The sequence below is a fragment of the Monodelphis domestica genome, chromosome 5 (assembly GCF_027887165.1).
Source record: "Monodelphis domestica isolate mMonDom1 chromosome 5, mMonDom1.pri, whole genome shotgun sequence".
Lineage (NCBI taxonomy): Eukaryota > Metazoa > Chordata > Mammalia > Didelphimorphia > Didelphidae > Monodelphis > Monodelphis domestica.
This window is the reverse complement of record NC_077231.1, coordinates 244,181,788-244,195,572: the sequence shown is the minus strand read 5'-3', so window position 1 is coordinate 244,195,572 and position 13,785 is coordinate 244,181,788. Positions and strand designations below refer to the sequence as shown.

The 13,785-nt window shown below is 35.9% G+C and overlaps 1 pseudogene; it reads left to right on the top strand.

Moving 5' to 3' along the window:
- The first annotated feature begins 1,355 nt into the window (after nucleotides 1-1,355).
- Nucleotides 1,356-5,499, top strand: LOC100021897 (beclin 1-associated autophagy-related key regulator-like; annotated as a pseudogene).
- Nucleotides 5,500-13,785: the final 8,286 nt, after the last annotated feature.

Genomic DNA, 13,785 nt, shown 5'->3' with positions numbered 1-13,785 from the left:
CTCTGCGTAGTGACAATACTAGTACTATATAGTTTGTAACAAAAATAAAATTCCTCATGGTTTAAATAAGTAATCACAAATTTTGATATTTTCCTGCATATTCACCAATAATAGTTTATGTGGATTAAACTTTGAATTAATCTCGATTTTATGTCTTTTTCCCTCAACATTTATGAAAGATCCTACTTTTCAAAAATAAAATCCATAGAACATAACATAAATGGCACTCACAGTTGTACTCTCTCAGTATACACTTAGTATAATAAATTTAAGTCAATGTAAATGTAAAAAGAAAAAGAAAAAAAATTCATGTATACCCTATGCTTTCCATTGTATTTTTAGTAGAAATGAGTGTTGTATACTAATCATATGGCTTTTATTACTTGTGTTATTAACATCATCAATTATGTTGATAGTTTTACTTATTTTAAAAGATCTCTGCATTCCTAGTAAAAATTCTGTTTGGTCAAAATGTATTATATTTTTTACATAATGTTGCAGTCTTCTAGCTGTTATTTGGTTTAGTAATTTTGCCTCCATATTCATTAATGATATTAATCTATAATTTTCTTTCTCCATTTTTGTTTGTTTTGGGTATCAATGCCATATTTGTTTTGTAAAAAGAGTTTGGTAGAACTCATTCCTTACCTATTATTTCACATAATTCCCTTAATATTGAAATTAGTTGATCTTTTGATGTTTGGTAGAATTTACTTGTATATCTATCTAGTCTTGATTCTTTTTCCATAGGAATTTCATTTATGTTTTGTTCAATTTTTTTTCTAAAATAAGTATTCTATTTCTTGCTCTGATAGCCTAACTAGTTTATTTTTTAGTAAGCACTCTTCTTTTTTTCTCTTTCATTGTTAATTTTTTTCATGCTTTTCAGAAATAAACTCCTAATAATTGCTTTAGTTTCATATAAAATGGTGTGGTATATTTCTTTTCATCTTTAATGCTAATGATTTGGTTTTCTTCTCTCTCTTTTTAAAAATTATATTAACCAGTGGTTTCCCAATTTGTTGACTTTTTCATAAAACCAAGCTAGATTTATTTATTAATCCAGGTTTTTTTTTTTAATTCAATTTAGTTGATCTCACATTAGGTATTTTAATTTTTTTTCTATTTTTAAATTGCATTTGCAATTTGAGTTTTTCTTCCTCATTTTTATTAATATGAGCAGTTATAAATATGCATATATATATGTAATATATATACTACTCTAATTACTACTTTTTGCTGTATCCCATAGATTTTGGTATGTTGTTTTATTATTATCATCATTCTCTTAATATAATATTGTTTCCTTGTTTATCTCTTTTAATTATATCTATATTTTATCTTTGTCAGAAATCATGATTGCTACCTCTGATATCTTTGTATCATCTGAGACACAGTATATTCTTCTTCAGTCCTTTATTTTTACTCATTTTCAAGTCTTTCTTATAAGCAACATCTTGTCAGATTTGGGCTTTGATCCATTCTACAAATTGTTTATTTTCCTCAATTCTGTTTTTCTTCACCTTGTTCCTTTGTTTTTCTTACCGTATTCCTCCTCAGATGTCCAATTTCTTCTGCTTACTATCTCTCCAATTCATTCACCTTCTGAGAAATCTTCTCCTATTCTCTCCCTTTGTCCAACTAACTAGTTCCAAATTGTCTTGCTCTTCGAAGGGTCCCTCCCTTGTCTCCTACCTTTTTATTTTAATTTGTATTCTATCTGTCTTTCTAAATGCTCCTACTTTATCCTACTTACCATTCCCTTACTTATCCTAAAATTCCCACTCTTATCCCTTCCTCTTACTCTCCCATTTCTTGATATGCACTCTTTTCTCAGTATCCCCCTCTCTCCTTAATCCATTCCCATCCTTTTTCTTAATCTAACCTTCTTACTTACTCAGCTTAAGGTCTTTTTTTTTTTTTGCTTGGTCCCGTTCGTATTCTATTCCAGTCCTTCTGTTATCCATTTCCTTTTGTCCTTCTAATCCTGTATGTTGCTCTCTCTTTATCCTAGATCTGAGTTAGAGTAGGATTCTAGTACTACCAGCCCTCTACCTACTCTTTTCCTTCTCTGTGGCACCCTCATCCAAATGAAAGAGTTGCTCTACCCTACCTCCTCTTGATTTACTCCACTACCATTTCAGCTCATTCCATTGCATTCAACTTGACATTGAGTTTTCCATCCATACACACCTCTTCAAAATGCCTAGACATTAATGTCATTCCTAGGAACCCTGGATAAAATTTCCCATATAAGAATCAATATTTTCACATTTTGGTCTCATGTGATTAGTCTTTCATCAATACCTTTGTATGTTTCTTACAGATCAAATTTTCTACTGAGTACTGGGTTTTTTCCACAGGAATACTTTAAACTCCTCACTTTTTAGAAATTATGTTCACATTTTCTGGATATGTTATTCTTGGTTGTAAGTCCAGTTCTTTTGCTCTACAAAATGCTGTATTCTCTGTCCTTTTTTCTTTTAATATTATGACTACTAAATCTAATATGTTATTCTGAATGTAGTTCTGTGGTATTTAACTTTTATTTTCTTCTTGCCTATAAAAACTAACAATAATGTTCTTGTACATTTTTCTCTGTGGTTCTCTTTGAGTGTTGATAGGTGGATTCTTTCAATTTCTATTTTGCCCTCTCATCCTAGAATTTCTGGACTGTGTTCCTTGATGACGATAATGATTTCTTAGAATATGGTGTTTAAACTCTTTTTTAAAAGTCATAACTTTCCAGGAATCAAACTATTCTTTTTTTTTTTGTCTGTACTGATTTGCTTTCCATGTCAGTTGCTTATAATAATGAAAAGTCTCATATTCTTTTCTATTATTTAATTTTTAAAAATTGCTTTTATATTTCTTGCTGTCTCTGGAAACCATTACCTTTCCCTCATCCAATTCCAGTTCTTAATTGATTGTTTTCTTCATTGAATTTCTGAATCTCTTTTCCCATCTGGGTATTTTTTTTTCATTATTTTATTGCATTGCTTTTTTTTCTTTCTATTTTTTCAACCTTTCTTATTTGGCTTTTGATGTCTTTTAAAGCTCTTCCAGAAAGTCCTTTTGAGATTGTGGAGTATTTCTTTGCTATTTTTTAACTAGGTGTTTTTGCTTCATTGTCCTTTGAGTTTGATCCAATGTCTTCTCTTTCCCTACAGTAGTTATCAATAGTTGAGTTCTTTCTCTTTTGATTCTTTTTTATTGTCTTTCGCTAAAGTCCCAGGTCCTGGTATTTGTGTATGTTTCAGGCTGTTTGAGTTTGTTTTTTACTGCCCTATTTAGATATTCCACTTTTTATTGTATGAGTAATCTCTAGGACCCTTGCTCAAGCTACAGTTCAGGATAGATCTCAAATGCTCTAAACAGAGACAGTGAACTGATCTGCCACTGCAACTCTAAGCACACATGCCAACTTCCCTTTGTAGAGGCAGCCAGGTACCCTACCCTCTGTTTAAAAAAATAAAAGAAAAGGAAGGGAATGTACCCTGGAGGGGAGGCTTGGATCCTGAGGTATGGAGAGAAAGGGAAAAGAGGTGAACTCCCTACTCCACAAAGTGGGGTACTAGGGAGACAGCAGATGTAGCAGGTTGGCTCAGAGAGAGGAGAGGGGGTTTGAAGATTTTCCACCTTCTGCCTTCCCTCCTTAGCTAAAGTTGCTCTCTCCAATTCACTCTTGTCCCTCTTGTCCCCCCTCCACTACTCGAGACCAAAAGATCTCCCCTTGATCCATTCACTCACACTTAGCTTGGGGAACAGATAACTTTTAATGTTAACTCAATCAGGTAATACAAAAGGAATAATGGGCAGGGAAGAATGGGAAAAAGTAAAGTGGGAAAAGGGGGTCCCTGTCTTTATCTAAACCCTTTTCCCCCCTCCTCAAGTTTGGGGGGGAACTCAGGCCTTGGCAGCCTGAGCCCCCTGAGAGAAAGTCAGGTGACTCACCCCTGGAGAACAGGAGCTGAGGTAAAGTCTGCTCAGGTTTTCTCTTCAGAAAATCCCCTCAATTGGGAAGTGTGTGTGTGGAATTTCCTGTCACCAGCAAGAAAAGTGGGAAAGGATTCCAGGCGTTGGAGGCTCCTGGCTGTGCCTGCCTGCCGCCTTCCGGGACCTTGTGGATTCGGTGGAGGATGCAGAGGATTTGTACGTGGTGGTTGAGCGGTGCTCCCTGTGCAATACCACCCGTAGGTGGCTGACCTGCGGGAAGTGCGTCTAGACCGGCAACTTTGTTTTCTTCCACAACCGGGACGGTGAAAGGTTTATAGACAAGAAAGAAAAGTTAAACCATCTTAAAAGTAAGCAGGATGAATTCTGAAAAGATGTGCTAACGGCCATTATGGAAGGAAAGTGGATAACAGATGAGTTGAGATGGAAAATAATGTCCTGTAAATTGAGAATTGAACAGCTGAAACAAACAATATGTAAAGGAAATGAAGAAATGAGAAGAAATTCCTAGGGCCTTCTCAAAACTAAAGAAAAGAATCAGAAGCTGTTCTGTTGAGCTCAGCGGCACCAAGAGAAGAAGGAAAAAATCCAGAGGCATAACCGCAGACTTGGAGATCTGGTGGAAAGGAAACATGATGATTTAAGAAGTCAGTACTACCATCTGGCACACTTCCGAAGCTCTCATATTCTAGAACTCACCTCGATCATTTTTCCCATTGAAGAAGTGAAAACTGGCATAAGGGACCCTGCAGATATAGCCTCAGAGAGTGACACTGCCATGACCTCCAGCACTGTGAGCAAGCTTGCAGAAGCCAAGACAACTACTTATCTCTCTGGGAGATGGGTTTGTGATGACCACAATGGAGATACAAGCATTAGCATTGCAGGGCCCTGGATTAGTCTTCCTAATAATGGAGAATATTCTGCTTACTACAACTGGGTAGAAGAGAAAAAAACAACACAGGGGCCTGATATGGAACATAATAACCCAGCCTACACCATCAGTGCTGCCCTGTGCTATGCAACCCAGCTTGTCAACATTTTGTCTCATATACTTGATGTAAATCTTCCCAAAAAATTATGTAACAGTGAGTTTTGTGGAGAGAATCTCAGCCAGCGGAAATTTACTCGTGCTGTCAGGAAGTTGAACGCCAACATTTTTTACCTCTGTTTTTCTCAGCATGTAAATTTAGACCTTTTGCACCCACTACATACACTCAGGAATCTAATGTACCTGGTTAGTCCAGACACGGAACACTTGGGCAGGTCTGGGCCCTTTGAAGTCAGTGCTGATCTTGAAGATTCCATGGAATTTTTGGATCCTGCAGCTGCTGGAGAAACAGATGAAAGCAGGGGAGAGTGGATCAGTGACGAAGAAACGGACCTTGGCACAGACTGGGAGAATCTTCCCAGCCTGTGGAGATGCTGCAGAGTCACAGCACCCAGGTGACCCAGCCCGTGGACAGCAGAAGTGCCGGGGGCATGATCTCCTCCGCCGCCCCTTCCATCCCGTCCTGGTTCAAGGCTTATGCGGGGCATCGCTAGGGAGCAGCCAAGAGATGATGACCGATCCACATAGTGAACATTTCTCTCCCACAATGTGTAGTTTTACCTATTCAGTTAAGTAGTGCCTGGAACAAAAAATAAATAAACTAATTTTTTAAAAGCAAAAAACAAAAACAAAAACAAAACAAAAAAAAACCCTCAGGAGAAAGTCTTTATCCACCTTTTCTCTTCGATGTCTCAAGACCGAGAGACCCTCACTGCTCTCCAGCCAGAGTCTTCTCTCCTCAGGAAATTCACTCCCGGGGCCCCTCCCCCATCGAGGTGATCAATTTCATATACTCTTCAGTCTGGCATGTTTTCTCTAGTGCCAGTCTCTATCACACCACTCTCCTGAGTGTGACCACAGCTGATGGGTCTTATTTTCTTATGAACCATACTCACTAGTATACATTAATTTCTTATTCCTCTCCTAGTGCCACATGTTTGGATGAAGCAAACATTCAGTCTTCATTCCTTAGACCTGCAAAGTCTCTCTCCTGTCAGCAGCAAGGCTTGAGGTCCTGCAGGGGTCTTGAACCCATGGACTTTGTGATATCTGCTACCTCCATCCCTAGCTATAGGTCAGTGAGGGTCTCCAGAGTTGAGGCCACCACTAACAGATTTTTACCTAAGATCTTCCAATAGCTGATTCTAGCAGTATCATTCTGAATGTAAGCTCTGTGGTTTAGCAACAAGGTGACTTTGTGAGTCCTGCCTTCAGGGGCTGTCTTCTTGAATTCATGCTATTTGTTCTGTTCTTTACCCCAAGGCCTGTGGTATTGGGATTGTGACCAGGGAATTCACAAACCTTCTTTTATAGTTGTTCCTGGCTGTTCAGCTTCCTTCTTGACTCTATTTTTTCTGCTTATAGTATTCATTCCATGGAATTATATTTGATTGTTTGTGAAGGGTATTAGGAGGGCAAGGAAACTTCACGCTCTACTCTGCCATCTTCCTATACTTTTTTCCAAGAAGGATATATTTCTTTTAGACTCTTTATTATTTTTCTTCTCTTTCTCTTTATCTGAGACTTGTAGTCTTGATTCTTGGTTCTTAACTTATTTAGTTCTTTTTAGACCTTTGTGAGGGTCAGAGTGTAAGGGGTGTGGGTCACAGACTTCCCCCATTTAAGGATTAGTGGGGTGTATAATGCTTCTGGTGATTAAATCTAAAAAAAAAATGATCAGGGGAGAGCTAATTCCATCTTCACACCTTGTTATCTTCAAGGAATTAAACTTTCTAAGGTACCTATTCTTGTCCCCTCTTCTAAAGAACTTAAATTTCATTACATTGCAAATAATGCCTCATGCCCCCTTTTTCTATTGTTCCTTACTCCTAGAAATACTAATTTTTTTCAGATGATAGAAAGCACACTTCTCTGTAAAAACTTTCTTATGTACATGATTACCCAGTTTATTATTAACTTTTGTCTTCTCCATGGTTAATCTTCTCCCTCATTTGACATGAAATCTCCTCCTGTTGGCCCATCTTTCCTATTCTTATAGGTATTATATGTATATATATATATATATGTATAATTAGGGTTTTTCTGAGGCACATAAGCACCATATCCCTGGAGATGTTATTGAGTATAGTGTCCACAGTGTCTGCTTCAGTGTCTTCATGGCTATTGGAACAGATTGTTCTCATCTACCCCTTCCAATAGGGGAAGTCTTCACATGACTGAGGTATCTTCTACTCTAACTCGTTGACATGTTTGTGACCAATCTATTATGTCACCTGCTAGAGCCTGTCTGCTAAGATGGTTTACTGGGATGTGACCAATGCACATGCTACAACTTCTTGGAGCTACAGGTGAGAAACAGGAGTGCCAGGTAGAAACCTAAACATGGGTGAGAGGGACAGAAAAGGGGTTTCTCATGAAGCCCTTATACTAGAGATACTATTCTCATATACACACAAAAACACATACATCTATCTATATGAATGTATGTACATGTACACATAATATATATATGCCCACATATATATATATATATATATATATGTACATATATATAATAACATGCATTTCTCCTTCTTTGATCTCTTTGGGAACCATGACCTGCTACTAGTATTTCTTGGTCAAAATGCATGCACAGACTGAGCTGATATAAGCCCAGAGTGAGGCTCAGATCTTTTGCTCAATTCAGTGGTGAATATGTCAAAAACCAAACTAACAGAAATCACATGATTATCTCAAGAGATGCAGAAAAAGACTTCAACAAAATACAATAGACATTCCTATTAAAATACTAGAAAGCATAGTAATACATGGACCTTTCTTTAAAATAATTAGTATCTATATAAAACCATCAGTAAGTATCATATGCAATGGAGTCAAGTTAAAAGCCTTCCAAATAAGATCAAGGGTGAAGCAAGGATTCCCATTATCACCATGATTATTTAATATAATAGAAATGTAAGTTTTAGTAATAAGAGATGAAAATAAAATTGAAGGAGTTAAAGCAGGCATTGAGGAAGCTAAACTATCGCTCCGTAGATGATGCAATGGTATACTTAGAGGATCCTAGAGAATCAACTAAAAATCTACTTGAAATAACTTTAGAAAATTTTCAGGATACAAAATAAACCATATCAATGTTTAAAAATATTGAAATAAAAAGTTTTTGTACAAACAAAAACAAAGAAATCTAAGATTAGAAGGGAAACAACAAAATGCAAATATATATATATATATAAATATATATATATATATACACATATATAACAAATTTCTTTGATAAAGGTCTCATTTCTCAAGTATATAAAGAACAAAGACAAATATTTAAGAATCTAAGTCATTCCCTAATTGATAAGTGGTCAAAGGATATGACTAGGCAATTTTTATATGAAAACATCAAAGCTATCATTAATCATATGAAAAAATGTTCTAAATCTCTCTTGATTAGAGAAGTGGTGTTTAAGCCCTTTTTAAAAGTCATAACTTTCTATGAATCGAACTATTCTTTTGTTTGACCCATATGACAGGTGATAAATGTTGGAGGAGATGTATCAAAATTGGAACAGTAATATATTTTTGGTGGAGATATGAAATGATTCAACCATTCTGGAGGGCAATTTGGAACTATTCCCTAAGGTTTATTACACTCTGAGTATCCTGTGATCCTATAATATCACTACTAGTTCTGTATCATAAAAACATCAGAAAAAAAGGGGGAAAGAACCTGCTCGTACAAAAAAATATTTATAGCTATTCTTTTAGTGGTGGCAAAAATCAGAAATTGAAGGGATATCCATTAAATGGGGAATGGCTGACCAAATTGTGGTGTATGATGGTGATTGAATACTATTGTGCTAAAAGAAAAGATGAACTGGATGATTTCAGAAAGAGCTGAAGTAGGAAAGTAGGAAAGACCTACATGAATTGATGCAACATGAAATAAACAGAACCAGGAGACCATTATACACAGTAACAGCAATATTGTGGATTGAGCAACTATGATAGACTTAACTACTACTTTTCACTATTCAATATCCAGGACAATTCTGTCCAATTCCAGGACTATTCAATTCCAGGACCCATCTCCAGAGGAAGAACTGTTGGAGTCAGAATGTAGATCAAAGCATACATTTTTTTCACTTTAGTTTAGTTTGGTTTTTATTTTGGGGTTTTGGTTCTATATGATTGTTCTATTACAAAAATGAGCAATTTGGAAATACAATCATCCCTTTATAGATCACAGTTCATTTATTGGCTTCACTGTATCAAGGGTATTTAAAATATATATATCTAATTCTATATTGTGAGTTACACTTATTGCAGCACATGATTGGCTAATGGAATGAAAGATGACCAACCAAAGTGCTGTGTTCTGTATCCTGGGCCCTGATTGACTCAGTGACTGCTGGTTAATAAGAATGTAGAAAAGGTTTATAGGAGAGTGGGAAGGGTTTATAAAGTCTTAAAATACATATAAATAATAAAAATAAATATAATAACATTGCTATTAACCAGATTTTCACCTATCACAGGGGTCTCTGGAACATAACTCCCATGATAGGTGAGGGATCACTGTAGGTTTTGCATGATAATACACATGTTACCCAGACTGAATTACTTGCTAGCTCTAAGACTAGGCAGGAAAGTCAGGGAGGGAGGCTATTTGGATCATATAACTACAGAAAACTTATGTGGCAATTTGTTATATGTAGTAGTTAAAATAAAGTATCTTCATAATAAAATACTTTAAAAATTCATACAAAGTTTTGTAACTTTTTTGGACACATTTCCAAATTATTTTCTTCAATGGCAGTTCAGTTCATATTTCCCTTATCAGTGTATCAGTATGCATATTTTCCCAGAGACCCTTCAATATTTGTCATTTTATTTTCTTCTGATGAATTTGAGCAAAAATGTCAGGATTTCTTTAATATGAATTTCTCTAATTATTAGTTACTTGGAGCATTTTTATTTTTGGTATGGCTATAGATAGTTTGAGCTTCTATATTTGAGAAATATCTCTTCATATATGTTGCCTTTTTTATATCCCCTACACTTAGCACAGTACCTAGAACATGGTAAGCTTTTTGAATGAATGATTTACTGAAAATATATGACTGAATGTCTTATCCTCTTTGAAGGGTTAAATTTTGGGAGTAGGGGTTTGAACAAAAGCCAGTGCACAGTTTATTAAATGCAAAATGCTTAGGTTATTATTAGGAAATATGGATAGGAAATAGGAAGGAGGAAAGTAAAAGTAATCTTATAATAGTTTGTAACTATACCCCAGATCCCAAGCCTAACTAAATTTCGCTAAAAAAACAAAACAAAAACAAAAACTCCTAATTCTATCTGCCTCAGAGGGTAGCATATCCTGTTCGGTAGAAGCCCTCCCCTAATCTCCTACTCTCACTATTTAATAATTTAACCATCTATCAACTTTATCTACCCAAGTTGTTAATAATCAATTAGGCAATTAAGATTTAAATTCTGTTCTTTGTCTCCAACCAGAGAGAATGCTAGCAGAACACCTTCTCCTAGGAGACTCAGAGACAAAACAAACAAACAAACAAACAAAAAACAAAACAAAACAAAACAAAACAAAACAAAACAAAACAAAACAAAAAACCTTTGCAACTCTCTGCCACTGACTAACTCCCCTTGTCCACACCCTTCTAACTATCACTAACTGACAAATGGCACAGCAAGGGGTCTCTAACTGAAAAATATTATTGTTCCTTCTCCTCTTAGACATAAAAGGAGAAATTAATAAAAACTCTCTTAATACCTCTTAATGCTCAATTTGGTCTTTCAAAATTGTAACTCTGGAGAAGAGTAAGTCCAAAGGTCACTCTCCACCATGAGTAAGCAAAGGAAATGAAGATTGTTATTGGCTGGAAGGATATCCTTGGGGTTCCGGATGGATGCCTTTTGCAAGCATGCAAGACTCCAAAATTTAGCTTAAAAACAAAAAAGAGATTTATTAATTTAGAAAGTAATGTTGAGAATGGCCAGGAGGATAGCAAGGTGGAACAGCTAGATGGGGAGCAGTTCTTTGGGAGGACAGCATGAAAGGAAAGGCTGTTTCCCTGAAAGATATCAGTTCTGAGGTTTTTATGTCTTTTTACTACAGGTTCTATGCCCTGGTGGGTACATGACTTAGAGTGGTAAACCCTCAGGCATTTGGTGGGGTGAGGTGGTCATCTGACTGGGGTCTGCCTGGAGGCATAAAGATTCATCTCTTTATCCATCTTAAATCTAGAGGACAAAAGAAGATAAACATCTCAGGACCCTAGGTGTGGTCATTGGGTGTTTCTAAGTTCAGAGTCAGGAGGAGGCAAAGCAAGGGAGTTTCCCTGATAATAGTTCCCCTGGGTTTCTGGGGTACAGTGCCCATGTCAAAGATTATACTATAGGACAATAGAACTCAGTTCAAATATAATGAACAAGAATTGGCATAGCATTATTAAGGTTAAATCTTACAACTTCCCTTTCATTTAACAAACATCAAAGAATGATGGCATGTACTCCTTGACCTAATCTTTCTTTTAGTTAGTTTTGCACACTGTTTTGTGAATTGATTTTATAGAGGCTTTGCATATTTATTCGAATCTACTTTTTTCAAAATGGATATTATTGATGAAAAATATAGATGTCTTTCCATCAATAAAATCTCTTAATCCAAACAAAAGAACCTTAGCAGTGAAAATTTGTCATAGTTATTGGCTAACCAGGAACCATATTCTGGGCAATTTTTGAACTTAGATTTTTCATAGCATCTTTCCTAGATGAGAAAGATCTCCTCCTCAGTATTTGACAGAGATGGAATTTAGAGGCAGAAGAGATTTTACCATAGAACCAAAGTCAATACTGCAGCAGAAAATGAGATTTTGCTTTCTTTACTTTAAGAATTGAGCTACCAATTCTGAGGAGGTTCACCCATCATCAGTTTTGTTATGATTTTTAAATCCCTGTACAATTTTCACTATCTTTTCTACAAGCACAATCCCAAATTGCACGCTCTCTTTCCCTGTCATTAGTTTCCACATTAAAGACATGCATTTTAATTGTTTTGTATTCAACAAAATCAGCAACTAAATTTGACATTTAAAGATAATAGGTTACTTTCATAAATATGGCCTTCTAGATATGTAGATGGCTTTAATCATTCTCTTTCTAATTAACTATGTACTATGGTTATGTGGGCACTAGAAAATACAGGCAGATGAAAAGATTCTGAGGATGTGGATCTGAACACAGATTAATAGCTACTTAAACTCCTCCTGAAACAAATATTTAGGTTTTGCAGAAAGTTTTCAAAACCAAATTGAGGTCCATTCAGGAAGCTCAATTCCAAGTATTGTACAGTGGGGGGGGGGGGAAGTTGGGGGGGGGAAGTGATGTTGGGGAGGTAATTGAATATATTTAGATTTGGGTCTTAATTACCTTTTTGATTGAGCATGGAAGTTTATCTTTAGAATGGTATTTTGATAATGTAGCAAGTCCAATTATTTTGTGTGATCTCCCACTGTGCTAAAGACATGCAGACTGCAGTTTTGAGATAAGTAATTTCATTGGGAATAGTGTTCTAAAAGTGTATCAATTATGGCAAGCTTTTAGTATATTTTTACCGGTATTTAAGCATTCCCAATGATTAGCTATTAACAATGTTCTGCTCATATTTTACTTCTGAATGTTTTATTAATTTGTACCAGGCACGAGATTAAGGGTACAGTGAGTATTGATACCTAAAACTGGGGGAGGGGATTCTGAACGTCAAAAAATATTTTGCTGGCAAAATACATGAAAAATTTTGCTTGACTAATGGAAACACCAGAAATTCGCTCAATAAACATTTCATTAACTTTGGAACCGACTGATTAACAAAAAGAACAATCTTCTTTGTTGGTCATTATTAGACACTAGCTGGAAGTCAGACAATAACATACCTAGCAGATTTTGACACAATTGTGCATTGCTAAGCAAGGAGTATAGTTTTCAATGATTATTTTCATGCATTTCTAAAACCTATTTTCCAAGGACTTTATGCCAAGTGAGTATGTGTTATCAGATAAAGATATTTAGATATAGAACCATAAGAATGTCTGGAATGAAGAAAAATGATATAATTGGCCCAAGTGAGAAGTAGGAACATTTAGAAGCTAAAATTTTTGATAAAAGTGAATGTGAAGTACTTGGGGCAGAGATTTTTCCTTTTTGAATTATATCCTTAGCACATATCACAGTACCTAGTATATCATATGTACTTAATAACAGATGGTTGATTGATTATTTATATTACTGTATAGTCATGTGATAATTAAAATGTTTTGGGAGCAAAGGAAATATATATATCAATTATGACCGCTGAAATATGCCCTCTACTGTGTCTTGGCCCTATACAAATACAAGATGGTGGCCAGGGAACACATTCCCAATTCATGAATATGCCCAAGCCAACTGGATTTTATAGAGAAATTTAATTTATAAAACACTGATTAATCAATAGAAAAAGAGAGAAAGGAAGAAAGGAATAAGAATGAATAAATCAGTCAGTTGGTTTTATCACTCACCCAAGATCTCTCTAGGTAAGGCTTCTCATGCCAAACTCAGGCTCCACCTTCAAGAGAGCCTCCTTTCAAGAGATGTTTCCAGAGAATTCTCCTCCTTCAGAGCCAGCCTTCTCTCCTGGTCCTCCAACAGAGCAACCTCCTCAATCCTCCTTCAGAGCCACCTCGCTCAGAGCAAAACCTCCTCTGGCACTTCCCCTGTCCTCAGACCCTGCTATCTTTAAGGAAACCATCTAAGTCCCCTCCCCTCAG